General features: G+C 36.5%; 1 protein-coding gene and 1 long non-coding RNA gene across 3 annotated transcripts in view; both read right to left on the bottom strand.

Moving 5' to 3' along the window:
• The window catches only part of Kaz (E3 ubiquitin-protein transferase Katazuke), a 249,580-nt gene that overhangs the window by 35,532 nt on the left and 186,718 nt on the right, over positions 1–27,330 (bottom strand). Inside the window, exon 7 of one of the 2 annotated variants that reach the window (XR_011397909.1) lies at positions 15,515–15,898. The exons of the other annotated variant lie outside the window; for it this stretch is intronic. The gene's annotated coding sequence lies outside the window, so the exon portion shown is untranslated. Of the gene's footprint in view, positions 1–15,514; positions 15,899–27,330 lie in introns of those variants that run through there. 2 annotated transcript variants of the gene reach the window in all.
• On the bottom strand, positions 10,951–11,650 carry LOC138858888 (uncharacterized). The gene is made up of 2 exons (XR_011397911.1): positions 11,567–11,650; positions 10,951–11,359 (listed from the first exon to the last, which is right to left on the bottom strand). It is a non-coding gene; the product is annotated as an uncharacterized lncRNA (long non-coding RNA).

Here is a 27,330-nt window from a genome sequence, read left to right as displayed (position 1 = left end):
TGTACAAAGCACAATTTGCAAAGTACTTGTGATATTTCAAAACTAAGAGCGATTCAACGAGGAAATGCAGCGAAGCACGTTTGCAATAAATACGAAGAGTATTTTAACACGGTTGGGTCAGTTGTATGACTGCATATACATATATAAGTATTCGCAATAATAAATTTTCCTCACCATATTTTCAAAATCGGGGTCCTCCATCGTATATATCCCTGTTGTTGTCGTTTCCTGGTCTCTCAGGAAGTCGAGGTGGTAATAATACCAAAGTTTCACTTAGTTTCTTTTATAGGAGTTTCGCATGTCATTAATGCGCATGCTACAATATCAATTCTCTTCATCAATTTCTTTATATTATTATTTAAAAGTCTTTGCCAACTTTGCATACGCTTCAATTTATTTTTATAATGCTCGTTTTTTATCTCCCATAAAACTTTTTCTCCACTAAAGGTTTTAATTAATTCCCGCCAAAATTCGTTTTCGATAATTGCCATGACGTGCACACAACCTTCCACCACCCGTCCCAACAACGAGCAGTAAAATTTTAACTTTTCAATTTTGTACATACTTATATGCAGACTTAGAATTTGGTATGCATATCCGCCTATACAAGTTAACACATAATAAATTATCACAGTTAAAATAAATAAAGCTTAATCAGATTCCGGGAATCTGCTCAGTAAATTCAACTATTTAATATTTCATATAAATAGAACAGCTGAATCCGGTTCGAGGAATCAGCACGGTAAATTAAACCTTTAATATTTTACACGTACAGAACAGCCACACGCGTTTTCGGTGTAATACTGCTGTTTGCGCTAAAGTGCTAACCTTGCGTAAGCAACAGCCATTACTCGCGCCTTGACTGAATAAGCAATTGAAAAAACATTTTTGGCTACAGCATAACGGAAATTAATTTTGACAAATATATCTGTTTGGTAATGTTCTGATACGGTCCAACAAAATAAAAGCGCATTTTTATTCAATTGGCGCCCGAGCGAAATATTAATTCTATTTAATATTTATATCAAAATAATTTTTTTCTAATTAAATTATACACAAAATTCAAGTAAATTACATTAAAATTTTGTAAATTTAAATTATTGAGTAATTATAAAAATTTTATTTTAATAACAACAAAACAATAAAGTAATCAAAAGTGTATTTTGCATGCGTGATTGCAGTAGTGATTATTCTTCATAAATTAACATTAAGTGAAAATAATTCTAACGTTAGTCATTCTAAAAAAGAACATACAGGTTGGTTGAAAAGTTTATGAGCTCGAATTGAAAAAATTTTGTTTATGGCACGAAATATATTTTTATATCCAATATTATCTCCCCTAACTGCAATACACTTATACCAATAATTCATCCCTGTAATGACTTTCTTGAAGCTCTGCAAAATATCTGTCTACGGCTGTGATAGCTTCTTCATTCGACGAAAAACACTGTCCACGAAGGAATTGTTTCAGGATTCTGAAGAGTAATAGTAGTCGCTGAGAGCCAAATCTGGTAAATACGATGGATGCCAGGCAATACGTACTTTAATTTGTGTAATTTTGTCATTGTTAAAACATCATTGTGAACAGGTGCATTATCTTGATGAAAAATTATTTTTTAACTAGTCTTAAAAGCACACGTGTGAAATTGGCTGCGCGTTTTAAATATTTCTAATAATCACTAATACTGAATAACTGTGTGCGATCATAAAGTGAAACTGATTCCCACACCCTGGTAAAAAAAAAAACAAATGCGTTTTAATTATTTCTAATGGTTAAAAATCCAAAAAAATTTAAAAAATTAAGTGACTGTGTGATCACTAATACTGAATAGTTGTATACGATCATAAAGCTAAACTGATTCCCACGCCCTGGTAAAAAAACAAAAAAATTATTTGAAAACATGAAATAATAGTGTGCGATCATAAAGTGAAACTGATTTCCGCACCGGACAGACAGCGTGCCAATTTCTCAAGGAGGAGCCTGATTACGTCTGCAAAAGGAGAACTCTACCAAGATTATCACGCCGCGTAATCTATACTCGACTACTGTACCTCTAGGGACCCTCCAGAGAAATATAAACCACAAAGCAAAATAAAAAAGGGCTTGTACAGCCAAAAACTTAAAATAATAACGAGGGTCGAGATTCACCACCTAACGGGGGAGCCTTCGGCTCTTATGAGAATAAAAAACGTTTGCGATTTTCCTGTGAAAGGCACCTTCCAGAGATGAATAAAAACAGATTCCGCACCTGCTTTACAAACAAATATGATATGAAATATGGTCGCTTAAATGCTAAATTCACAAGGACGCGACATAATACTGAATATTATTATGACTGTCATAAAACAAATAAAGGTAGTAGACCAAACTTGACGAAAGACAATTAAATAATTTATCAGGAATAAACAAAATCCCGAACGTAGTAAGATCACTAAGAGTATTCTCAGGCAAACCATCTGAGTCTAGTTTGTGGTCAAAGAGTGTCGAAAGAATACTACAAATTTACGTGCACACTAAAGGGACGTAAGAGGACTCAATGGTGATCTTCCACAGTTGTTGGATATGAAAGAATAAAGAGACCTTCCAGAAGCGCTTCATTTATGTCTGAAATTAATAAATCAACAAGTAAGGAAGAGCTAAGTTCGGATGTAACCGAACATTTTATACTCTCGCAAAGTCAAATGGCATACTCGTTTGAGATTTCTTTGTGGATTGACAGATATTTTCGGTAGAAGGTCAACTATAGGCACTGGGGTCCACATATTTAGTACTTAGGGGTTTGAACAGTTTTGGCTCGATTTAGACAATTTTTGGCCGTAAGGTGGCATACTTTAATTCACGCAAAGTTTTACCCCGAAATAATCATTGTTACCTGATTTGCATAGTGGAAAGTGAAAGAATCAGATGGAATTAAAAATGGTGTTACATGGGAAGTAAGCGTGGTTGTAGTCCGATTTCGCCCATTTTCGCACTATGACATAGAAACATGAAAGGAACGTTATGCACCGAATTTGGTTGAAATCGGTTGAGCAGATCTCAAGATATGGGTTTTCACCTAAAAGTGGGCTGTGCCACGCCCACTGACTAATTTCGAACGCGGTTCCTATAAAACCAATTTATACTATCTCAGAGATAAAATTTAATGTCTCTGGCGTGTTTAGTGCTTGATTTATCGCGCTTTTAGTAGTTTTTAACAGTACCGTTATATGGGGAGTCGGCGGAGTTGCCACCCGATTTCAACTATTTTCACACCTTCAATATAAGTGCTAAAAACATTTGCTTCTAGTGAATTTTGTTATTATAGCATTAGCGGTTTAGGAGATATGCACATTAAACCTATTAGAGGCGGGACCACGCCCACTTTTTAAAAAAAAGTTTTAACTGCAGATGCCCCTCCCTAATGTGATCCTGTGTACCAAATAACAGTCTTGTATCTTATTGCGGAGCTTAGTTATGGCAAATTATTTGTTTTTGATTAATGGCGTTTTGTGGGCGTGGCAGTGGTCAGATTACGCCCATCTGCAATACCAACCGTCTCACGGTACCAAGAAACATGTCTACCAAGTTTCATAAAGATATCTCAATTTTTACTCAAGTTAGAGCTTGCACGGACGGACGGACGGACGGACGGACGGACAGACAGTCACCCGGATTTCAACTCGTCTCTTCATCCTGATCATTTATATATATATAACCCTATATCTAACTCGATTAGTTTTAGGTGATACAAACAACCGTTAGGTGAACAAAACTATTATACTCTGTAGCAACAGGTTGCGAGAGTATAAAAATTCTGAAGCAACTATCAAAATGGATTTAACGACTTTAACTATAAATTACCACTACCACCATAGAATTTTACAAAACCGCATCAATTTCACCCGGAGTTGGCATATTAATTATATAGACCCAATCAATCGCTCTCAATACCACAACAATACCTACAAAGACCAAACCTTTTATGAGACCACAGCAATACCCACAAACACATAACCCAACATTTTATAACCCTCCTCAGCAAACAAGTCAGCAGAGCCCGTATTATAACCAACCCCCTCTACTAACACCACTGAAATCACAACCAAAACCGGAGCCAATGGATATCGATCCTAGCATAAGGACGAATACAGTAAATTACGAAAATAGGCCGAATTTTCAATATGCAGGGAAAAGACAGGAAAAATCCAACCTTACAAGTCCACCAACTACACAACAAAGTAATTTTCATGTAATGTAAAGAGCGTAGAGCGACCCGAAACCCCTTTTCTAAAAACGTATGACATTATAACAACAATCACAAAAAAATGTTGAAGAATTTATCAAATTTGAATCGACAGTTTCCAATAGTTTGTCTGTTCTATCGACACAAACAATTCCCACGAACAATTGGACTCCTATTCTGCCCCGCAGCGTTACCAGAAATCGTTATGTTTTGGGAGCAATCGCTCTTTTCAAGTAAAAAATCCTCACGTTGCAAAAAATTAAAGATTCTCCAACTACCCAATATGATATCGCAAAAATCGTAGACAAAATAGTCATAACGGAAAACATTCAACACGACCTAAAGCTAGTTGTAACAACAATTTAAACAGAAGCTTTTTGAAAACACAATCGTTCACATCCGAACAGTATAAATAAACGTCATGCGAACTTATGCACAAGAGCGCATAAACTTAAATTGCCAAAAGGCATCATGCTGATCAACAAAACAATCAAATTTTGAAATTACGGGAATAGGCGGAAGAGTAGTCAAAATGCAAATAAGATCTGCCGCATTACTACCCTAATTTCTCTCCAAGCGAATAGGCGAATAAAAGCAGAAGTTATAGTCCTACCGTAAATTTCAAATATGTTCCAAGCTATCACATAGATAGCAAGCATTTGCAAGCAAACTCTATGCAAAAATTAAAAAATTTTGTACGCATGAGTAACGAAAATTATAAAGAACTCCTGTTGATGGTGGAGCCTTCAATAAAACAGAAAAAAACACCTTCATGAGAAACGCGATTACGCCACATTGACGCTTTTCGGCTGCAATGAGATTTTTATCATCAGGCGAAAGTTTTGAAGATTTAGAGTCTTCAGGATCTCCAATTCTGTGGAGGATGAGACAGCACTTTTTTCACGTTGTACAAGAACCATTCCTTAACCACTCAAGCAGAGTGCTTTGGATCGTTAGCCTGAATAAAGCAGTAGCCATTGTTTAAAATGAGTAACGCTGCTGACGGAGTCAAATTATTTTTTAATATTGCCTTGTAGTCCATTCTTCACATATTTTTTTCGATGAAAACATGGTTACCGACGCCATTTGCTTCCACTGCATCCCTTTTGCTTTCATTGCACCACGCACCATACAATGCAGCCTCCTCCATGCTGAGTCTTATTTAATTTTTTATCTTTTGGTGTTTAGACTTCCTCACGCCATAAACATCGACGACTATCAAACCCCATAAATTAAATTTGGAGTCATCGTTAAAAATTATAGAATCACAAAATTCATTATCACGGTGCACATGTTATACTCTTTGAAATATAGCAAACGTTTTGCAGAGTTTCTCTGCGATAGTTGTGGTTTTTCGAGGTGTATATGCTCGGGTAAAATCGGATGAAATCATGAAGTTCCGAACAGTTTGAGGTGAAGTTTTGCAATGCCAGCTGTCTCCAACACCTTGGCGTTAGCGACATCGGATATTTTAGGTTATTGCTTAATGCTCCAAGCAACTGTACTTGGTACAAATTCTTTTCGGCTTTTCACCACCAGCAAGTCTTCCAACTCCATCAGTTTTTTTGAAAATATTGCCCATTTCGCGAGTACTTTTGTTGTAATACCAATATTTATCTACCAGAACCTGTAAGTCTTGAGATGTTTGTTTATTCACCTTTTTTTCTTTAACTACAACCGCACAAAAAAGAAATTCGCTTACCAAATAATATATTTTGACCATACGCAATTAATACCAAATAAAAATAACGGTACCTTCTTGATAACTGCCTTTAAAGTGTTGTCAACGTACAAGTTTTTTTTTATTTTTTTGGCAGTTCTAATATGAGAAATTTGAATTTTTGCAATCGTTAACATTAAAACTGATTAATTGTTAAATTTTTTATAAAAACACATAGTATTATACAATATTATATTAAATATATTGTTACTCTTGGTTGCAACTTATAAACTGAAATACTTTAAGAGAAAAGTCCCTTCAAAGTCAAAATATCTCTCTGTACAAGTTTTTTTTTTGCTTCATTGTAATTTCCTTAATAAAATTGTCCATGATTCACCAAATACGTCAGCTTCATCACGCATAGTTTCTGATTATTTTGCTTGTTCAAGGTGTTGTATGGCTTTTTCAAGAAACTTTGCATTGTTGCCAAACTTTTTTCGGTTTTTACTGCTTTGCAAATGAGCCTACAAGTAGAAATAGATGGAAAACTAAAATTACTTTTTTTCTTATTTCAGATTCAAAAAACTGAAAATAAGTGACAGTTCATCGCTAACAATTTCTATACAATGTGGAACTTCCCCAACTGCATTGGAACGATCGATGGCAAGGATGTTGAAATTATGAAACCGTCTGGAACAGGCTCATACTATTGCAGCTGCAACAAAACTTACTAAATTATAACGATGGCAATTTTTAATGCGAAATATGTGTTCATATCCGTTGAGGTTTATTCAATTGGCGCCCGAGCGAAATATTAATTCTATTTAATATTTATATCAAAATCAATTTTTTCTAATTAAATGATACACAAAATTCAAGTAAATTACATTAAAATTTTGTAAATTTAAATTATTGAATAATTATACATTAAACAAAAAAACAATTAAGTAATAAAAAGTGTATTTTGCATGCGTGATTGCAGTAGTGATTACTCTTCTTAAATTAACATAAAGTGAAAATAATTCTAACGTTAGTCATTATAAAAAGAACATACAGGTTGCTTGAAAAGTTTCTGCGCTCGAATAGAAAAAATACTGTTTTTGGTACGAAATATATTTTTATATCCAATATAATCTCCCTTAACTTCAATACACTTATACCAATAATTCATCCTTGTAATGACTTTCCGAAAGCTCTGCAAAATACCTGTCTACGGCTGTGATAGCTTCTTCATTCGACGAAAAACGCTTTCCACGAAGGCATTGTTTTAGGATTCGGAAGAGTAGTAGTAGGCGCTGGGAGCCAAATCTGGTAAATACGATGGATGCCAGGCAATACGTACTTTACTTTGTGTAATTTTGTCATTGTTAAAACACCTTTGTGAACAGGTGCATTATCTTGATGAAAAAATTTTTTTAACTAGTCTTAAAAGCACACGTGTGAAATTGGCTGCGCGTTTTAAATTTTTCTAATCATCACTAATACTGAATAACAGTGTGCGATCATAAAGCGAAACTGATCCACATGAACATGAAATAATAGTGTGCGATCATAAAGTGAAATCGATTTCCACACCTCTGGTGCTAAACACTGGACAGACAGCGTGACAATTTCTCAAGGAGGACCCTGAGTACGCCTGCAAAAGGATAACTCTACTAAGAATATCACGCAGCGGAATGGATACTCGACTAGTGTGAGTTATATTGTATTAAATATTAGATAAAAGAAAAATAATATATGCCAACAACATAAGCCAATAAAAAATTAATTTAAAAGCTGCAATTTACCACCTTCGGGGCTTCCAGCTTTATCTTACAAAATTCTCTGCGATTCACCAACAAAGGGATCCTCCAGAGAAATATTTACCACAAAGCAAAATAAAAAAGGGATTGTACAGCCAAAAACTTAAAATAATAACGAGGGTCGAGATTCACCACCTAACGGGGGATCCTTCGGCTCTTATAAAAATAAAAAGCCTTTGCGACTTTCCTGTGAAAGGCACCTTCCAGAGATTAATAAAAACAGATTCCGCACCTGCTTTACAAACAAATATGATATGAAATATGGTCGCTTAAATGCTAAATTCAGAAGGACGCGACATAATACATAATATTATTATGACTGACGTAAAACAAATACCGGTAGTAGGCCAAACTATTGACGAAAGACAATTAAATAATTTATCAGGAATATACAAAATTCCGAACGTAGTAAGATCACTAAGAGAATTCTCAGGCAAACCATCTGAGTCTAGTTTTTGGAAAAAGAGTGTCGAAAGCATACTACAAATCTACGAGCACACTAAAGGAACGTGGGAGGACTCAATGGTGATCTTCCGCAGTTGTTGGATATGAAAGAATGAAGAGACCTTCCAGAAGCACTTCATTTATGTCTGAAATTAGAGAATAAAAAATTCAGAAGCAACCATCAAATTGGATTTAACGACTTTAACTATAAACTACCACTACCATCAAAGAATTATACAAAACCACATCACTTACACCCGGAGTTGGCATATTAATTATATAGACCCAATCAATCGCTCTCAATACCACAACAATATCTACAAAGACCAAACCTTTTATGAGACCACAGCAATACCCACAAACACATAACCCAACATTTTATAACCCTCCTCAGCAAACACGGCAACAGAGCCCGTATTATAACCAACCCCCTCGACTAACACAACCGAAACCACAACCAAAACCAAAGCCAATGGATAGCGATCCTAGCATAAGGACGAATACAGTAAGGCACATAGCCCGAATTTTCAATATGCAGTGAAAAGACAGGAAAAATCCAACCTTACAAGTCCACCAACTAAACAACAAAGTAATTTTCATGTAATGTAGCGAGCGTAGAGCGACCCGAAACCACAACAATACCTACAAAGACCAAACCGTTTATGAGACCACAGCAATACCCCAAACACATAACCCAACATTTTATAACCTTCCTCAGCAAACACGGCAACAGAGCCCGTATTGTAACCAACCCCCTCGACTAACACAACCGAAACCATAACCAAAACCAAAGCCAATGGATAGCGATCCTAGCATAAGGACGAATACAGTAAGGCACATAGGCCGAATTTTTAATATGCAGGGAAAAGACAGGAAAAATCCAACCTTACAAGTCCACCAACTAAACAACAAAGTAATTTTCATGTAATGTAACGAGCGTAGAGCGACCCGAAACCCCCTTTCTAAAAACGTATGACATTATAGCAACAATGACAAAAAAATTTTGAAGAATTTATCAAATCTCAATCGACCGTTTCCAATTGTTTGTCTGTTCGACTCAACAATTCCCACGACCAACTGGAGTACTATTCTGCACCGCAGCATTACCAGAAATCGTTATGTTGTGGGAGCAATCGCTCTTATCAAGAAAAAAATCACCACGTGGCAAAAAATTAAAGATTCTCTAACTACCCAATATGAAATCGCAAAAATCGTAAACAAAATTGTCATAACCGAAAACATTAAACACGACCTAAAGTTAGTTGCAACAACAATTTAAACAGAAGCTTTTTCAAAACACAATCGTTCACATCCGAACAGTATAAACAAACGTCATGCGAACTTATGCACAAGAGCGTATAAACTTAAATTGCCAAAAGACACCATGCTGCTCAAACGCACTAAAATCTCAAGTGCTACACAGTGAAATTCTAAATGGGGTACTAATAGCCACAGCAATTGTCTCCAGCGAAGACCGAGGAGAACTGTTCAAACTAAGAGCCTCAATAGACCAAGGATCACAACGATCATTCAAAGCGTCTAGAGCACAAAATAATCTAAAGCTGCCAACAAAACAATCAAATTTTGAAATTACGGGAATAGGCGGAAGAGTAGTCAAAATGCAAATAAGATCTGCCGCATTACTACCCTAACTTCTCTCCAAGCGAATAGGCGAATAAAAGCAGAAGTTATAGTCCCACCGCAACTTATAAATATGTTCCAAGCTATCACATAAATAGCAAGCAGTTGCAAGCAAACTCTATGCAAAAATTTAAAAATTTTGTACGCATGAGTAACGAAAATTATAAAGAACTCCTGTTGATGGTGGAGCCTTCAATAAAACAGAAAAAAACACCTTCATGAGAAACGCGATTACGCCACATTAACGCTTTTCGGCTGCAATGAGATTTTTATCATCAGGCGAAAGTTTTGAAGATTTAGAGTCTTCAGGATCTCCAATTCTGTGGAGGATGAGACAGCACTTTTTTCACGTTGTACAAGAACCATTCCTTAACCACTCAAGCAGAGTGCTTTGGATCGTTAGCCTGAATAAAGCAGTAGCCATTGTTTAAAATGAGTAACGCTGCTGACGGAGTCAAATTATTTTTTAATATTGCCTTGTAGTCCATTCTTCACATATTTCTTTCGATGCAAACATGGTTACCGACGCCGTTTGCTTCCACCGCATCCCTTTTGCTTCCATTGCACCACGCACCATACAATGCAGCCTCCTCCATGCTGAGTCTTATTTAATTTTTTATCTTTTGGTGTTTAGACTTCCTCACGCCATAAACATCGACGACTATCAAACCCCATAAATTAAATTTGGAGTCATCGTTAAAAATTATAGAATCACAAAATTCATTATCACGGTGCACATGTTATACTCTTTGAAATATAGCAAACGTTTCGCAGTTTCTCTGCGATAATTGTGGTTTTTCGAGATGTGTATGCTCTAAAATCGGGTGAAATCATGAAGTATTTTGTTGCAATGCCAGCTTTCTCCAACACCTTAGCGTTATCGACATCAGATATTTTAGGTTGTTGCTTGATACTTCAAGCAACTTTACTTGGTACAAATTCTTTTCGGCGTTCCACCACCATCAAGTCTTCCGACTGCACCAGCCTTTTTAAATATATTGCTCATTCCGCGAGTACTTTTGTTGTCTTACCAATATTTGTCTACCAGAACCTGTAAGTCTTGAGATGTTTGTTTATTCACCTTTTTTTTTTAAACTACAACCGCACAAAAAAGAAATTCGCTTACCAAATAATATATTGTGACCATAGGCAATTAATACCAAATAAAAATAACGGTACCTTCTTGATAACTGCCTTTTAAGTGCTGTCAACGTACAAGTTTTTATTTTTATTGGCAGCTCAAATATAGAAATTTAGTTTTTTGCAATCGTTAACATCAAAACTGAGTTATTGTTAAAATGTTTATAAAAATACATAATATTACCATATTGTCACTCTTGGTTGCAGCTTATAAGCTGAAATAGTTTAAGAGAAAAGTCCCTTCAAAGTCAAAATATCTCTCTGTACAAGTTTTATTTTTTGCTTCACTGTCATTTCCTTAATAAAATTGTCCATGATTCACCAAATACGTCAGCTTCATCACGCATAGTTTCTGATTATTTTGCTTGTTCAAGGTGTTGTATGGCTTTTTCAAAAAACTTTGCATTGTTGCCAAACTTTTTTCGGTTTTTACTGCTTTGCAAATGAGCCTACAAGTAGAAATAGATGGAAAACTAAAATTACTTTTTTTCTTATTTCAGATTCAAAAAACTGAAAATGAGTGACAATTCATCGCTAACAATTTCTATACAATGTGGAACTTCCCCAATTGCATTGGAACGATCGATGGCAAGGATGTTGAAATTATGAAACCGTCTGAAACAGGCTCATACTATGGCAACTGCAACAAAACTTACTAAATTATAACGATGACAATTTTAAATGCGAAATATGTGTTCATATCCGTTGAGGTTTATTCAATTGTTTAATTTACATTAAAATTTTGTAAATTTAAATTATTGAATAATTATAAAAATTTTATTTTTATAACAACAGAACAATAAAGTAATCAAAAGTGTATTTTGCATGCGTGATTGCAGTAGTGATTACTCTTCTTAAATTAACATTAAGTAAAAATAATTATAACGTTAGTCATTATAAAAAGAACATACAGGTTGCTTGAAAAGTTTCTGCGCTCGAATAGAAAAAATACTGTTTTTGGCACGAAATATATTTTTATATCCAATATAATCTCCCCTAACTTCAATACACTTATACCAATAATTCATCCCTGTAATGACTTTCCGAAAGCTCTGCAAAATATCTGTCTACGGCTGTGATAGCTTCTTCATTCGACGAAAAACGCTTTCCACGAAGGAATTGTTTTAGGATTCTGAAGAGTAGTAGTAGTCGCTGGGAGCCAAATGTAGTAAATACGATGGATGCCAGGCAATACGTACTTTACTTTGTGTAATTTTGTCATTGTTAAAACACCTTTGTGAACAGGTGCATTATCTTGGTGAAACAATTTTTTTAACTAGTCTTAAAAGCACACGTGTGAAATTGGCTGCGCGTTTTAAATTTTTCTAATCATCACTAATACTGAATAACAGTGTGCGATCATAAAGCGAAACTGATTCACATGAACATGAAATAATAGTGTGCGATCATAAAGTGAAATCGATTTCCACACCTCTGGTGCTAAACACTGGACAGACAGCGTGACAATTTCTCAAGGAGGACCCTGAGTACGCCTGCAAAAGGAGAACTCTACTAAGAATATCACGCAGCGGAATGGATACTCGACTAGTGTAAGTTATATTGTATTAAATATTAGATAAAAGAAAAATAATATATGCCAACAACATAAGCCAATAAAAAATTAATTTAAAAGCTGCAATTTACCACCTTCGGGGTACCCTCCAGCTTTATCTTACAAAATTCTCTGCGATTCACCAACAAAGGGACCCTCCAGAGAAATATTTACCACAAAGCAAAATAAAAAAGGGCTTGTACAGCCAAAAACTTAAAATAATAACGAGGGTCGAGATTCACCACCTAACGGGGGCTCCTTCGGTTCTTATAAAAATAAAAAGCCTTTGCGACTTTGCAGTGAAAAGGACCTTCCAGAGATAAATAAAAACAGATTCCGCACCTGCTTTACAAACAAATATGATATGAAATATGGTCGCTTAAATGCTAAATTCAGAAGGACGCGACATAATACATAATATTATTATGACAGACGTAAAACAAATACCGGTAGTAAGCCAAACTATTGACGAAAGACAATTAAATAATTTATCAGGAGTATACAAAATTCTGAACGTAGTAAGATCACTAAGAGAATTCTCAGGCAAACCATCTGAGTCTAGTTTTTGGAAAAAGAGTGTCGAAAGCATACTACAAATCTACGAGCACACTAAAGGAACGTGGGAGGACTCAATGGTGATCTTCCGCAGTTGTTGGATATGAAAGAATGAAGAGACCTTCCAGAAGCACTTCATTTATGTCTGAAATTAGAGAATAAAAAATTCAGAAGCAACCATCAAATTGGATTTAACGACTTTAACTATAAACTACCACTACCACCAAAGAATTATACAAAACCGCATCAATTACACCCGGAGTTGGCATATTAATTATATAGACCCAATCAATCGCTCTCAATACCACAACAATACCTACAAAGACCAAACCTTTTATGAGACCACAGCAATACCCACAAACACATAACCCAACATTTTATAACCCTCCTCAGCAAACACGGCAACAGAGCCCGTATTATAACCAACCCCCTCGACTAACACAACCGAAACCACAACCAAAACCAAAGCCAATGGATAGCGATCCTAGCATAAGGACGAATACAGTAAGGCACATCGGCCGAATTTTCAATATGCAGGGAAAAGACAGGAAAAATCCAACCTTACAAGTCCACCAACTAAACAACAAAGTAATTTTCATGTAATGTAACGAGCGTAGAGCGACCCGAAACCCCCTTTCTAAAAACGTATGACATTATAGCAACAATGACAAAAAAATTTTGAAGAATTTATCAAATCTCAATCGACCGTTTCCAATTGTTTGTCTGTTCGACTCAACAATTCCCACGACCAACTGGAGTACTATTCTGCACCGCAGCATTACCAGAAATCGTTATGTTGTGGGAGCAATCGCTCTTATCAAGAAAAAAAATCCCCACGTGGCAAACAATTAAAGATTCTCGAACTACCGAATATGAAATCGCAAAAATCGTAGACAAAATTGTCATAACGGAAATTCAACACGACCTATAGTTAGTTGCAACAACAATTTAAACAGAAGCCTTTTCAAAACACAATCGTTCACATCCGAACAGTATAAGCATACGTCAAGCGAACTTATGCACAAGAGCGCATAAACTTAAATTGCCAAAAGACACCATTCTGCTCAAACGCACTAAAATCTCAAGTGCTACACAGTGAAATTCAAAATAGGGTACTAATAGCCACAGCAATTGTCTCCATTAAAGACCGAGGAGAACTGTTCAAACTAAGAGCCTCAATAGACCAAGGATCACAACGTTCATTCATAGCGTCTAGAGCACAAAATAATCAAAAGCTGCCAACAAAACAATCAAATTTTTAAATTACGGGAATAGGAATAATCAAAAGCTGCCAACAAAACAATCAAATTTTGAAATTACGGGAATAGGCGGAAGAGCTATCAAAATGCAAATAAGATCTGCCGCATTACTACCCTTATTTCTCCCCAAGCGAATAGGTGAATAAAAGCAAAAGTTATAGTCCTACCGCAAATTATAAATATGTTCCAAGCTGTCACATAAATAGCAAGCATTTGCAAGCAAACTCTATGCAAAATTTAAAAATTTTGTACGCATGAGTAACGAAAATTATAAAGAATTTCTGTTGATGGTGGAGCCTTTAATAAAACAAAGAAAAACACCTTCATGAGAAGCGCCATTACGCCACATTAACGCCTTTCGGCTCCAATGAGATTTTTATTATCAGGCGAAAGTTTTGAAGATTTAAAGTCTTCAGGATCTCCAATTCTGTGGAGGATAAGACAGCACTTTTTTCACGTTGTACAGGAACCATTCCTTAACCACTCAAGCAGAGTGCTTTGGATCGTTAGCCTGAATAAAGCACTAGCCACTGTTTAAAATGAGTAACGCTGCTGACGGAGTCAAATTATTTTTTAATATTGCCTTGTAGTCCTTTCTTCACATATTTCTTTCGATCCCTTTTGCTTCCGCATCCCTTTTGCTTCCATTGCACCACACACCATACAATGCAGCCTCCTCCATGCTGAGTCTTATTTAATCTTTTGGTGTTTAGACTTCCTCACGCCATAAACATCGACTGCTATCAAACCCTATAAATTAAATTTGGAGTCATCGTTAAAAATTATAGAATCACAAAATTCTTTATCACGGTGCACATGTTATACTCTTTGAAATATAGCAAACGTTTTGCAGAGTTTCTCTGCGATAATTGTGGTTTTTCGAAATGTATATGCTCTAAAATCAGATGAAATCATGAAGTATTTTTTTGCAATGCCAGCTTTCTCCAACGCCTTAGCGTTATCAACATCGGATATTTTAGGTTGTTGCTTAATACTCCAAGCAACTGTACTTGGTACAAATTGTTTTCGACGTTCCACCACCATCAAGTCTTCCAATTCCACCAGTCTTTTTAAAAATATTGCCCATTTCGCGAGTAATTTTGTTGTCTTACCAATATTTGTCTACCAGAACTTCACCTTTGTTTTTTTTAAACTACAACCGCACAAAAAAGAAATTCGCTTACCAAATAATATATTGTGACCATAGGCAATTAATACCAAATAAAAATAACGGTACCTTCTTGATAACTGCCTTTTAAGTGCTGTCAACGTACAAGTTTTTATTTTTATTGGCAGCTCAAATATAGATATTTTATTTTTTTGCAATCGTTAACATCAAAACTGAGTTATTGTTAAAATTTGTATAAAAATACATAAAATTACCATACTGTTACTCTTGGTTGCAGCTTATAAGCTTCAAAGTCAAAATATCTCTCTGTACAAGTTTTCTTTTTGCTTCACTGTAATTTCCTTAATAAAATTGTCCATGATTCACCAAATACGTCAGCTTCATCACGCATAGTTTCCGATTATTTTGCTTGTTCAAGGTGTTGTATGGCTTTTTCAAGAAACTTTGCATTGTTGCCAAACTTTTTTCGGTTTTTACTGCTTTGCAAATGAGCCTGAAAATAGAGGGAGAACTAAAATTACTTTTATTCTTATTTCAGATTCCAAAAACTGAAAATGAGTGACAATTCATCGCTAACAATTTCTATACCCTGTGGAACTTCCCCAACTGCATTAGAACGATCGACGGCAAGCATGTTGAAATTATGAAACCGTCTGGAACAGGCTCATACTATTGCAACTGCAACAAAACTTACTAAATTATAACGATGACAATTTTTAATGCGAAATATGTGTTCACATCCGTTGAGGTTTATTCAATTGGCGCCCGAGCGAAATATTAACTCTATTTAATATTTATATCAATATCAATTTTTTCTAATTAAATGATACACAAAATTCAAGTAAATTACATTAAAATTTTGTAAATTTAAATTATTCAATAATTATAAAAACTTTATTTTAATAACAACAAAACAATAAAGTAATCAAAAGTGTATTTTGCATGCGTGATTGCAGTAGTGATTACTCTTCTTAAATTAAAATTAAGTGAAAATAATTCTAACGTTAGTCATTATAAAAAGAACATACAGGTTGGTTGAAAAGTTTCTGAGCTCGATCCAATATAATCTCCCCTAACTTCAATACACTTATACCAATAATTCATCCCTGTAATGACTTTCCGGAAGCTCTGCAAAGCTTCTTCTGTGATAGCTTCTTCATTCGACGAAAAACGCTTTCCACGAAGGAATTGTTTCAGGATTCTGAAGAGTAATAGTAGTCCCTGAGAGCCAAATCTGGTAAATACGATGGATGCCAGGCAATACGTACTTTAATTTGTGTAATTTTGTCATTGTTAAAACATTTTTGTGAACAGGTTCATTATCTTGATGAAAAATTATTTTTTAACTAGTCTTAAAAGCACATGTGTGAAATTTACTGCGCGTTTTTAATTTTTCTAATCATTACTAATACTGAATAACAGTGTGCGATCATAAAGCGAAACTGATTCCCACACCCTGGTAAAAAAACAAATTCGTTTTAATTATTTCTAATGGTTGAAAAACAAACAAAAATTAAAAAAATTAAATAACTGGGTCACTAATACTGAATAATTGTATACGATCATAAAGCGAAACTGATTCAAACGCCCTTGTAAAAAAAAAACAAAAAAAATAATTTGAAAACATGAAATAATAGTGTGCGATCATAAAGTGAAATCGATTTCCACACCGGACAGACAGCGTACCAATTTCTCAAGGAGGAGCCTGAGTACGCCTGCAAAAGGAGAACTCTACCAAGAATATCACGCCGCGGAATGGATACTCGACTAGTGTAAGTTATATTGTGTTAATGTTAGATAAAAGAAAAATAATATATGCCAACAACATAAGCCAATAAAAATTAATTTAAAAGCTGCACTTTACCACCTTCGGGGGACCCTCCAGCTTTATCTTACAAAATTCTCTGCGATTCACCAACAAAGGGACCCTCCAGAGAAATATAAACCACAAAGCAAAATAAAAAAGGGCTTGTACAGCCAAAAACTTAAAATAACCACCAAACGGGGCGAACTTATGCACAAGAGCGTATAAACTTAAATTGCCAAAAGACATCATGTTGCTCAAACGCACTAAAATCTCAAGTGCTACACAGTGAAATTCAAAATAGGGTACTAATAGCCACAGCAATTGTCTCCATCGAAGACCGAGGAGAACCGTTCAAATTAAGAGCCTCAATAGACCAAGGATCACAACGATCATTCAAAGCGTCTAGAGCACAAAATAATCTAAATCTGCCAACAAAACAATCAAATTTTTTAATTACGGGTTTTTAATTAATTAATAAGTTAATTCTAACTCCACTCACCGTTGGCAAAATTATGGAAAAAAAAGGAGTCGATTTAGGCGGGTGCTCGAAGATCTAATCGCTAGCGAGTTGAAATGCTAAAAAGCGGGCGGGATCCTTCTTTTAGTCCCTTATATCTGCTGATGTCTTCATGGTGGTGTGATCGGTGTTAAGTTGTATTTGTGTGCGACCTATGGTGCATGGTGTAGTGATGTGGAATGTATGGTATGTAGGTGTGGAATGTATGGTATGTAGGTGTGGAATGTATGGTAAGTAGGTGTGGTGATGTGGATGTGAATTGGTGTAGTGTGACAGTGTCTTACGGTGAGGGGGGATTGAGTGGTCATTTAGCCATCCCGGCCCCCCTAGGCAAATTATTAGAATAGTAGTCGCTGCAGCTGTTGTAACGTTGCCACAACGCTGCTCAGACCATTGGAACGACGTGGTTGCGGACTAGGCTATCAACGCCGTGGTGTTACATTTCGCGGGTGTACCGCACGAGTTGAGGGTCGAGGTCCTGTTGCACGGCTTCGCAGTGTAGGTGGCGGACCAACGTCGCGCCTCGAGATGCGATGAAGTAGTGTGTGATGTGGTCTGTTGCAAATTTGGCACAGACCCGTGGACACAAACTCTTGAGTCCCATGCGTGTGCGATAGGCAGTTTAGACAGTGCCCGTGTGCCTGGGCAACTTGCTGTCGTTGCAATGGTCGCATACTTCGGAAAATCCCACAATGTTGCAGGCGATGTGGGCGCCGACAAATGGGACATCGTATACGAGGTGCCTCTGAAGGCGGCGATGATAGCGTCGGTGAAGGTCGCGTGCCACCGCGAGGAACTGGTGTTGACATCGGTGTCGTTGCAGGTGCGCTTGCTGGGGCAGTTGCAGCTGCAGATCGGGGCGTTGGGGTAGGCCCCGTGCGTGGCACGTTGGTAGCCGACCGCACAGTTGGCGTGGGAGTAGTTGGCGTATCCACATCCATGTTAATCTGTATGAAAGAGTTGTTTATGAAGATTTGTCATATAAATTATATGGATAATCGTGCCACGTTATGTGGCATGAATGGGTCATCGTATTGATCGACCATTTTTTTATTAGTTATTTGTTATTTTTAACGGTTATTAACGAGTTTTTCGGGTTTTTGCTTCTTGATTTGATTATTTTATTGTATTGCGGTAGTATCGGTTGATTGTTTGCGATTTGCTGTATCGCAATTATCGGCGGTTGGGAGAAAGCATAGCTTCAGGAGCGGTCTGGTTAGCATTCCGCCTTGGGTACGAAGATCAACCACTCGTATGTGACCGTCGAAGCCGTAATGTAGCTTTTCTATGCGCCGAAGCCACCATTCGGTAGGGGGTAAACAATCATCATGGATGATGACACAATCTCCAAGTTTTGGTGCTTGTTCAGGAGTCTTCCAACGGTATCGTTTATGGAGATCCTTTATGTATTCTTCTTTCCATCGACGGCTGAAATCGTGATGGAGAATTTTAATTCTTTCCCAGCGATTTAATAAGGGTAGCGACTCCACGCCTGGCTCAGGTATGGCCAGAATAGGTGTTCCTTTGAGAAAGTGCCCTGGAGTTAGGGCTGTGAAATCGGAGGGATCTTGCAAAAGGATTGTAAGAGGCCGTGAATTGAGAACGGCTTCACTTCGTATTAATAATGTCGTGAATTCTTCGTAATTGAATTTGTAATTTCCAGCTGCTTTTTTGAAGTGGGATTTGAAGCTTTCTACAGCTGATTCCCATAAACCACCCATATGAGGAGCGCTTGGTGGGATGAATTGCCAATTAATGCCTTGGGGCGCGTACTTTTGTACAATCTCAGGTGAGACTTTTTTGATAAAGTCCACAAATTGAGCGCCGATAAATGTTTTACCATTATCGCTCATTATCTTCTATGGAAAGCCGCGTCGACCGACGAAGCGAGCAAATGCCGCAAGAAAAGCATCCTTCGTCAGATTAGTACAAAGCTCAAGATGCACTGCTTTTGTCGTAAAACAGACAAAAACAGCCACATAGCCTTTCATCCGAGTGGGAGACCTTAACATGGACGCCTTTATTTGAAAAGTCCCAGCAAAATCAACACCTGTGATGGAGAAAGGCAGAGCAAAGTTGCAGCGTTCCGGGGGAAGTGCTGCCATAATCTGTGTTCGCATCTTTTGCTTGTGCGTGGTACAGATTTTGCACAAGAAAATGCACTTCTTTATTTGGGGCTTAAGTCGGGGAATGTAAAATTCTTTACGGACCATATGTTGCATGAGGCGATGTTCGGCATGAAGCATTAATATGTGGATATAATTGATGAGTAATGTGGCAAGTTGAGACTTCTCTGGTACAATTATGGGATGGCGTTCGTTATAGGTTAGGCTTGAATTGGCAAGCCGACCATTCACACGAAGAAGACCTTTCGTGTCGAGAAATGGGTTTAGAACTAAGAGTGAACTGCTTTTGTCAATGGGTTTTGATTCTCTTAATAGTGTTATATCGCGGCTGAAGTAGCGAGTTTGAGTTGATGCGATTAGAGCGACCTTTGCCTTTTGCAATTCTAGGTGCGTTAATGTATCGCATTGGAGGTACTCTGAGAAAACTCCCTTAATTTTAATTTTAAGTCGCTCTATGAACTTTAACATATAGGCGATTACTCTGGGGGCTCGGGGAACGATTAAAATCGCTCAAGGATATCAGTATCATCCACTGTTGTGTGAAAAGAGTCGATTTTTCGACTTTCTGGGGCAATTATATTGGGCATGGGCGATTGTGGCCAAGAATCGGGAGATTCTGTTAACCATCGGGGGCCATGCCACCAGAGGGTCGTGGTGGCAAGATGCAGGGGTTTGTATCCTCCTGTACCTAGATCAGCAGGATTGTCAGCACTGGCTACATGTCGCCAAGTGGCTGATCCTACTAGGTCAAGGATTTGAGACGTTCGATTGGAAATATACGTCTTCATGTGGTAGTTTTTCTAACCAGGCTAGTACGATTTCAGAATCGGACCACAGAACTAGTTTGTATTTTGCCATGTTTAAATGCATTCGCACCATGGATACTAGTTTAGCTAGTAGTAGCGCTCCACACAGTTCAAGTCGTGGCAGACTTATTGTTTTTAACGGAGCTACTTTTGCTTTTGCTACTGGTAAGTGACTTGTGGTCGCAATGTCGCTTTGTGTGCGAACATATATAGTTGCGCAATATGCCTTTTCAGAAGCGTCACAGAAGCCGTGTAGTTCGACTTTGTGCTGTGGGGCATAATTTACCCATCGTGGGATTTATATCTGTGAGATATCATTTAGATGCTCGCAAACTGGGAGCACTTTTCTAAACGAAGTGGTTTTACTTGTTCGTCCCAGTCGGTTCCATCTAACCATAATTCTTGTATCAAGATTTTCGCTTGTATCATAATTGGCGAAAGCCATCCTGCGGGGTCGAAAAGTTTTGCCAGAGGATAAAATTTGGCGTTTTGTTATGGCGGATAATGCTGATATTGACTCTGTAGTGTATGAAAACTGGTCAGATATCGCATTCCATTGGATCCTCAGAGCTTTTGTTGTACTTTCCTTTTCGAATTTAAGGAAATTAGTATCCAACAGATTTTCTTTAGGTATGTCCTTTAAGATATTAGGGTGGTTCGCCGTTATCTTTTTTAACGGAAACCTTGCGGTTTTGAGGGCTTGTGTCACCTGAGCTAGTGACTCGTATGCTTGTGAAAGAGTATGCCTTCCAGACAGGATATCGTCTACATACGTTTGAGTTTTTAACACTTTGGTTGCCAGAGGAAGTTCTGACTTTGTCTTTTCTGCCAGTTCGTGGGGTGTTCGAATGGCTAAATATGGAGCACAGTTGATGCCAAAGGTAACTGTTTATAGTTTATAGTCGCTTTTTTTAATCTTGATCGTCTTTAGGTACGACTATTTGTCTATACATTTTTTCGACGTCTCCGTTAAATACGTATTTAAATATACCCCAATTTAAAATAAGTAGCAGTAAATCTGGTTGGAGCGTGGGTCCCGTAAATAGGATATCATTAAAGGAATTCCCCGAGCTGGTGGATCTTGATGCATTGAAGACAACTCTTACTTTAGTTGTTTTTTTGTCTGGCTTTACCACTGCATGATGCGGCAAGTAAAATGAGTGGTATTTGCCGTTGATGATTTTTTCGTATGGACTTACTTCCGCCATGTGGTCTAAATGGAGATATTCTTCCAACACACCATCATATACTGGTTTGAGTTCGCCTTTTTTAAGTAGGTTTTTTTTAATACTTTTAAACTGCTGTATTGCAGAGGTGCGAGAGTGACCTCAGGCGATTGTGTTGGGAAATTGTTGTTTTAGTGGTAGTCGTACGACGTACCGACCATTATCTGATCTAGTAGTTGTGGCTTTGTAAAAGTCTTCACAATACTGATTTTCTGGAGTTGTAATTGATATAGGGGGGAGCTCTTCTAACTCCCAAAATTTCTTTAATTGTGAATTGAGGTATTCGTTTGAGATTTCCTCAACCTGAGTAGTCATGGTTGTAACAGGTTCCGTAACTAGTCCACTTAGGATCCAACCAAAAATAGTATTTTGTGCCAATAGTGTATTTAAACTTTTCTCAATACCCTCGAGTATTATCTGTGGTATGAGATCGCTGCCTAATAGAAGATCTATTTGAGCAGGAGTGTTGCAGTTGGGATCTGCTAGCTTTAGGTGTGAAACCTTTTGCCAATGCTTGCTATTTATATGATAGCTTGGAAGCATATTTGTTAGTTGCGGTAAGATTATAGCTTCTGCTTTAATTCTCTTATCCGCTTAGGGGGATATTAAGGTAATGGGGCAGATTTTATTAGAGTTTTGCACTACTCTTCCGCCCATTCCTGTAATTTCAAAATTGGCTAGTTTTGTTGACAGTTGTAGCCTATTTTGAGCCCTAGACGTCATGAAAGATCGTTGTGATCCTTGGTCTATTAATGCTCTAAGTTTAAACAGCTCTGCTCGGTGTTCGATGGAGACGACTGCTGTGGGTAGTAGTAATATCTTTGAGCAGCATGGTGCTTCTTAGAAATTTTCGGGATTTGCTGTTGCAACTAAACCCGTGGCTCTTTTCGTATTTGCGCTGTTTGGGGGTGAACTGGAAAAATTGTTATAATGAAGCATAGAATGATGTCGTTTATGTTAATAAACGCAATTGAACTTGCTTTCACACTCTTTTAGAGTATGCGAACGAGACAAGCAGTTTGTGCAAAGTTTTTTTGTTCTCACTGGTTTGCGGTCTATTAAAGCTTATTGAGGTCGTTTTGAACGTTTTTGGTTCTAACTAGTTTTTTGTTTACCCTTTCTGCTATTTCATATTGGGTAGTTAGAAATTCTTTCATTTGCTGCCACGTTGGGCATTTTTTCCGAGATGAGAGCGATTGCTCCCACAAAAGTAACGATTTTTCTGGTAATGCCGCGGTGCATATATTTACCAGAATAGGGTCCCAGCTGTCTGTGGGAATATTTTGTGTCGATAAAACCGATAAACAATTAGAAACGGTGGATTGTAGTCTAATAAATTCATCACTTGCTTCTTTCTGAATTTAAGCCAAGTTCATTAGTATCGTTACTTGTTTATCGACCAATATTCTTTCATTTTCGTATCTTGCTTTTAGAGCTTCCCAAGCCAGATTGAAATTATCGTCATTTAGTGCGAACTGTTTGACTATGACGCCTGCTTGACCTTTTGTTTTGTTTTGGAGAAGATACAATTTTTGTGCATTTGTTAATTTTAGGTGGTTTATGTAAACGGCTGTAAACATGTTCCGGAAGGACGGCCATTGTTCATAACCACCATGAAAGATTTCTGTATCACATGTGGGCACCTTGAGATGGATGCCTGAATTTGACTCTTGACATTGAATTTGTGGCAGCTCTACTGTCGGATGTGGAGGAGGTGCAATGGCTTTAATTAATTTTAATTGATCCGAAATCATTGCTTTTGTTTCTTCAAACTGGTCTTAGCAGTTTTCGTACTTGGCGTAAGCCGAGGATTTAAAATTTTCAGGTAGATCTGAGTCGTCAGATTCTATTGCGTCATATGCAGCTTGGAGACGTGTCCAGAAATTATTAAGATTTTCCTTTTTGATTTCTAATACCGATTTAGAATTGTCCTGAATCGGCGAAGATGAAAATCGAGTGCAGTATCGTATTAGACTGTCACTCTCAGAGATAAATTTGGTGTATGAAATATCTTTCACCCGTTTTTGTTTTGTAGCACCTTGCTTTGAGCGTGTAGCTTCTGCAGGTATACATGGACTCTTTTCTTCAGAAATCATTTTAGGTATTTTTAGCGACTGTGTTGCTTTGGATTCTTTTGAATCTGAGCTCATTTAGAAAATAAAGAAATAAATTTAAAATTCCTCAGTGTCGACCGATGGAATTCAAGCTATATGCTCGTATGTAACGAAACTCTTTTAGGTAAAAAGAGTTTTTTTTTTTGGACAAAATTAATTATGTGTATATAACCGCAAACTCTTTTAGTTAATAAGAGTTTTTAATTCGAATTAAGTTTCTTAAATACGCGGATTTAGGTTTTTATAATTACTGGTCGTGTTTATTTTTTTAATTTATTACCAATCGAACTTGTATTTATTTATCGTTTTTATGTCCTTATGTAGGGGTATGTAGGTACACCCTAATGCGTGGACTTGTAGATATGTATTTATGTACTTGAGCAATTGAGAGCTCGTTAAAGAGGTCAATGCACTTTGTACCTAGGTGTACACGAATTATTGTGCTGAAATGTTTGTGCGCAATCCTGCTTGTGTTTGTCTGCCAAAGAACAAGGGGTATTGCGGGATATTTGCCAAAATGGACTTTGAAGAAATTTTTATTTGAAAATTTTTTTATATTATTTTATTTAGCTGTCTGTTAGCAAAAAAATTTTTTTTTTTGTATTATGGAATTATTTATTTATTTGTTGCTAAGATTTAACCGCACCGTTCAATTAGTTTTAAAATGATCGATATTTAAACGATTAAATTTAATAAAAATATGTATTTGTACCCACTGTATATGGGTTATGTGAGCATAGGCAGATCGTACGCCGTATTTACAAGTGTGTATGTGTATGACTGTACACGCGTGAAATTTTTCGGCATGAGAGAAGAATGTGGAGAAAAGTAAAAATTGTAATACGCAGTTACTATATTCTGATATAATATAAGTACCTATATGTAAAAATATAAGTGAATGTTTAGTTATAAGATTTATCGGCAAATCCAATTTGCATATTGTTTGCCGATTGAATGTATATATATGTATGTTTATATGTTTGTCTTTTTGCTGTAATTGTTATTGTGCCTTTAGCTTACTTTTTGTTATGCAGTACTGCTTATTGCTTTGTTAAGCCTAAGGGGTACTGCCAGAAATTCTTTGCAAGTAAATACTTGAATTTTTATTTTTTATTTTGTGGTTGTTGTGTGTATATATATATACAAATGTAAGCGCATAATCTAAGGCAATCAATAATTTGTTAATATAAGATATATATACATATATATGTAAGTATAAGGATATATGTATATAAGTATATTCTCCCGTTTTTTTTTTTGTATCGGTTTTTTGAAATTTTCCGTTAACGTTAGGAAAAATTATAAGTATATAGTACTTAAATTTTTAGTTCCGGTTTTTTTTTTATATTTTCCGTTAACGTGTTCTGTACCCGTGGTTTCAAACTGTTAAAACGGATTTTTTTTTAGTTTTAATGGTATAGAGCATTTCCAAACATACATATATAATAAATAAGAAATGAAAACGATACACTTACTTTGTCTCGCCTCAAAGGGGTTTTGGGGAGAATGTATTTGTTTTTTATTTTTTTTTGAGGGTTTTTTGCCCTGTTTTCCTTGACGCCAGCTGTTGCCTGTTGTGCAGCTCTCTCTGTGTGTTTTGGCTCTATATGTATATTTTGTTGTTAATTTCGCGCCCGTTTTTGATTAATATTGTTTTTTTTTTATATTTTGTGTTTGTTTTGTGTTTAAGTATTCGATTTTATGTTTTTGTTTTTTGACACATTAAATGTGTTTTGCCGCTTTTCCACTTTTGTGTTATATATGAACGTGTATGTGTCCGAACATATGTTGGGTCACTGAACTCGCGACTTCACCTTGTCCATATTTTTTCTTTATATACACATATAACAGTTATATATATTTATATATTTCTATATATTACTGCACTTTCTTTTTTTTGGTTTTTTTTTTTTTTACAATAGCTGTCACATCATCTTTTTTTTTTTGTTCACTTTTTGGCACCGCACTTTTGTCACTGCACCTTTTTTTTTTTTAATTTTTAGTTTTTTTTCACTGTTTGTTAAATTTTTTTTTCACATTATTTGTTGTTCACGTTACAATTTTTTGTTCACGTTATTTTAATATTTTTTTTTTCCTCTTTTATGTTTAACTACCCCTAGTGCCTTCCACTAGGGCTCGAAGGACCATTTTTATACTCTCGCAACATGTTGCTACAGAGTATAATAGTTTTGTTCACCTAACGGTTGTTTGTATCACCTAAAACTAATCGAGTTAGATATAGGGTTATGTATATATAAATGATCAGGATGAAGAGACGAGTCGAAATCCGGGTGACTGTCTGTCCGTCCGTCCGTCTGTCCGTCCGTGCAAGCTGTAACTTGAGTAAAAATTGAGATATCTTTATGAAACTTGGTACACATGTTTCTTGGTACAGTAAGATGGTTGGTATTGCAGATGGGCGTAATCGGACCACTGCCACGCCCACAAAACGCCATTAATCAAAAACAAATAAATTGTCATAACTAAGCTCCGTAATAAGATACAATACTGTTATTTGGTACACGAGATCACATTAGGGAGGGGCATCTGCAGTTAAAATTTTTTTTTTAAGTGGGCGTTGTGCCCCCCCTAATAGGTTTAATGTACATATCTCCTAAACTACTAAAGCTATAATAACAAAATTCACTGGAAGCAAATGTTCTTAGCATCTCTACCTACGGTGTGAAAATGGGTGAAATCGGGTGACAACCCCTCCCACTCCCCATGTAACGGTACTGTTAAAAACTACTAAAAGCACGATAAATCAAGCACTAAACACCAAACATTAAATTTTATCTCAGGGATGGTATGAGATGGCTTTATAGGAACCGCGTTCAAAATTAGACAGTGGGCGTGACACCGACCACTTTTAGGTGAAAACCCATATCTTGGGATCTTTTTAACCGATTTCAACCAAACTTGGTACATAACATTCTTTTTATATTTCTATGTTATGGTGCGAAAATGGGCGAAATCGGATTACAACCACGCCTATTTTCCGTATGACACCGTTTTAAATTCCTTTTGATTCTTTCACTTTCCACTATGCAAATCAATCAACAATGATTATATCGGCGTAAAACTTTGCGTGAATAATACGTTTAAAGTATGCCACCTTGTGACCAAAAATTCTCTAAATCGAACCAAAACTGTTCAAGCCCCTAGGTACTGAATATGTGGACCCCAGTACCTATAGTTGACTTTTTACCGTAAATATCGGCCATTGTGTAAGATATATAATTGAAATTCATATAATAGAATAAATAAATGAAACTATCGATAATAGTATGTCTTTGTTTCAAAAATGGGTTGAATCGGATCAATAGTTC

Source organism: Bactrocera oleae, chromosome 2 (assembly GCF_042242935.1).
Source record: "Bactrocera oleae isolate idBacOlea1 chromosome 2, idBacOlea1, whole genome shotgun sequence".
Lineage (NCBI taxonomy): Eukaryota > Metazoa > Arthropoda > Insecta > Diptera > Tephritidae > Bactrocera > Bactrocera oleae.
This window is presented reverse-complemented; position numbering and strand designations above follow the sequence as displayed.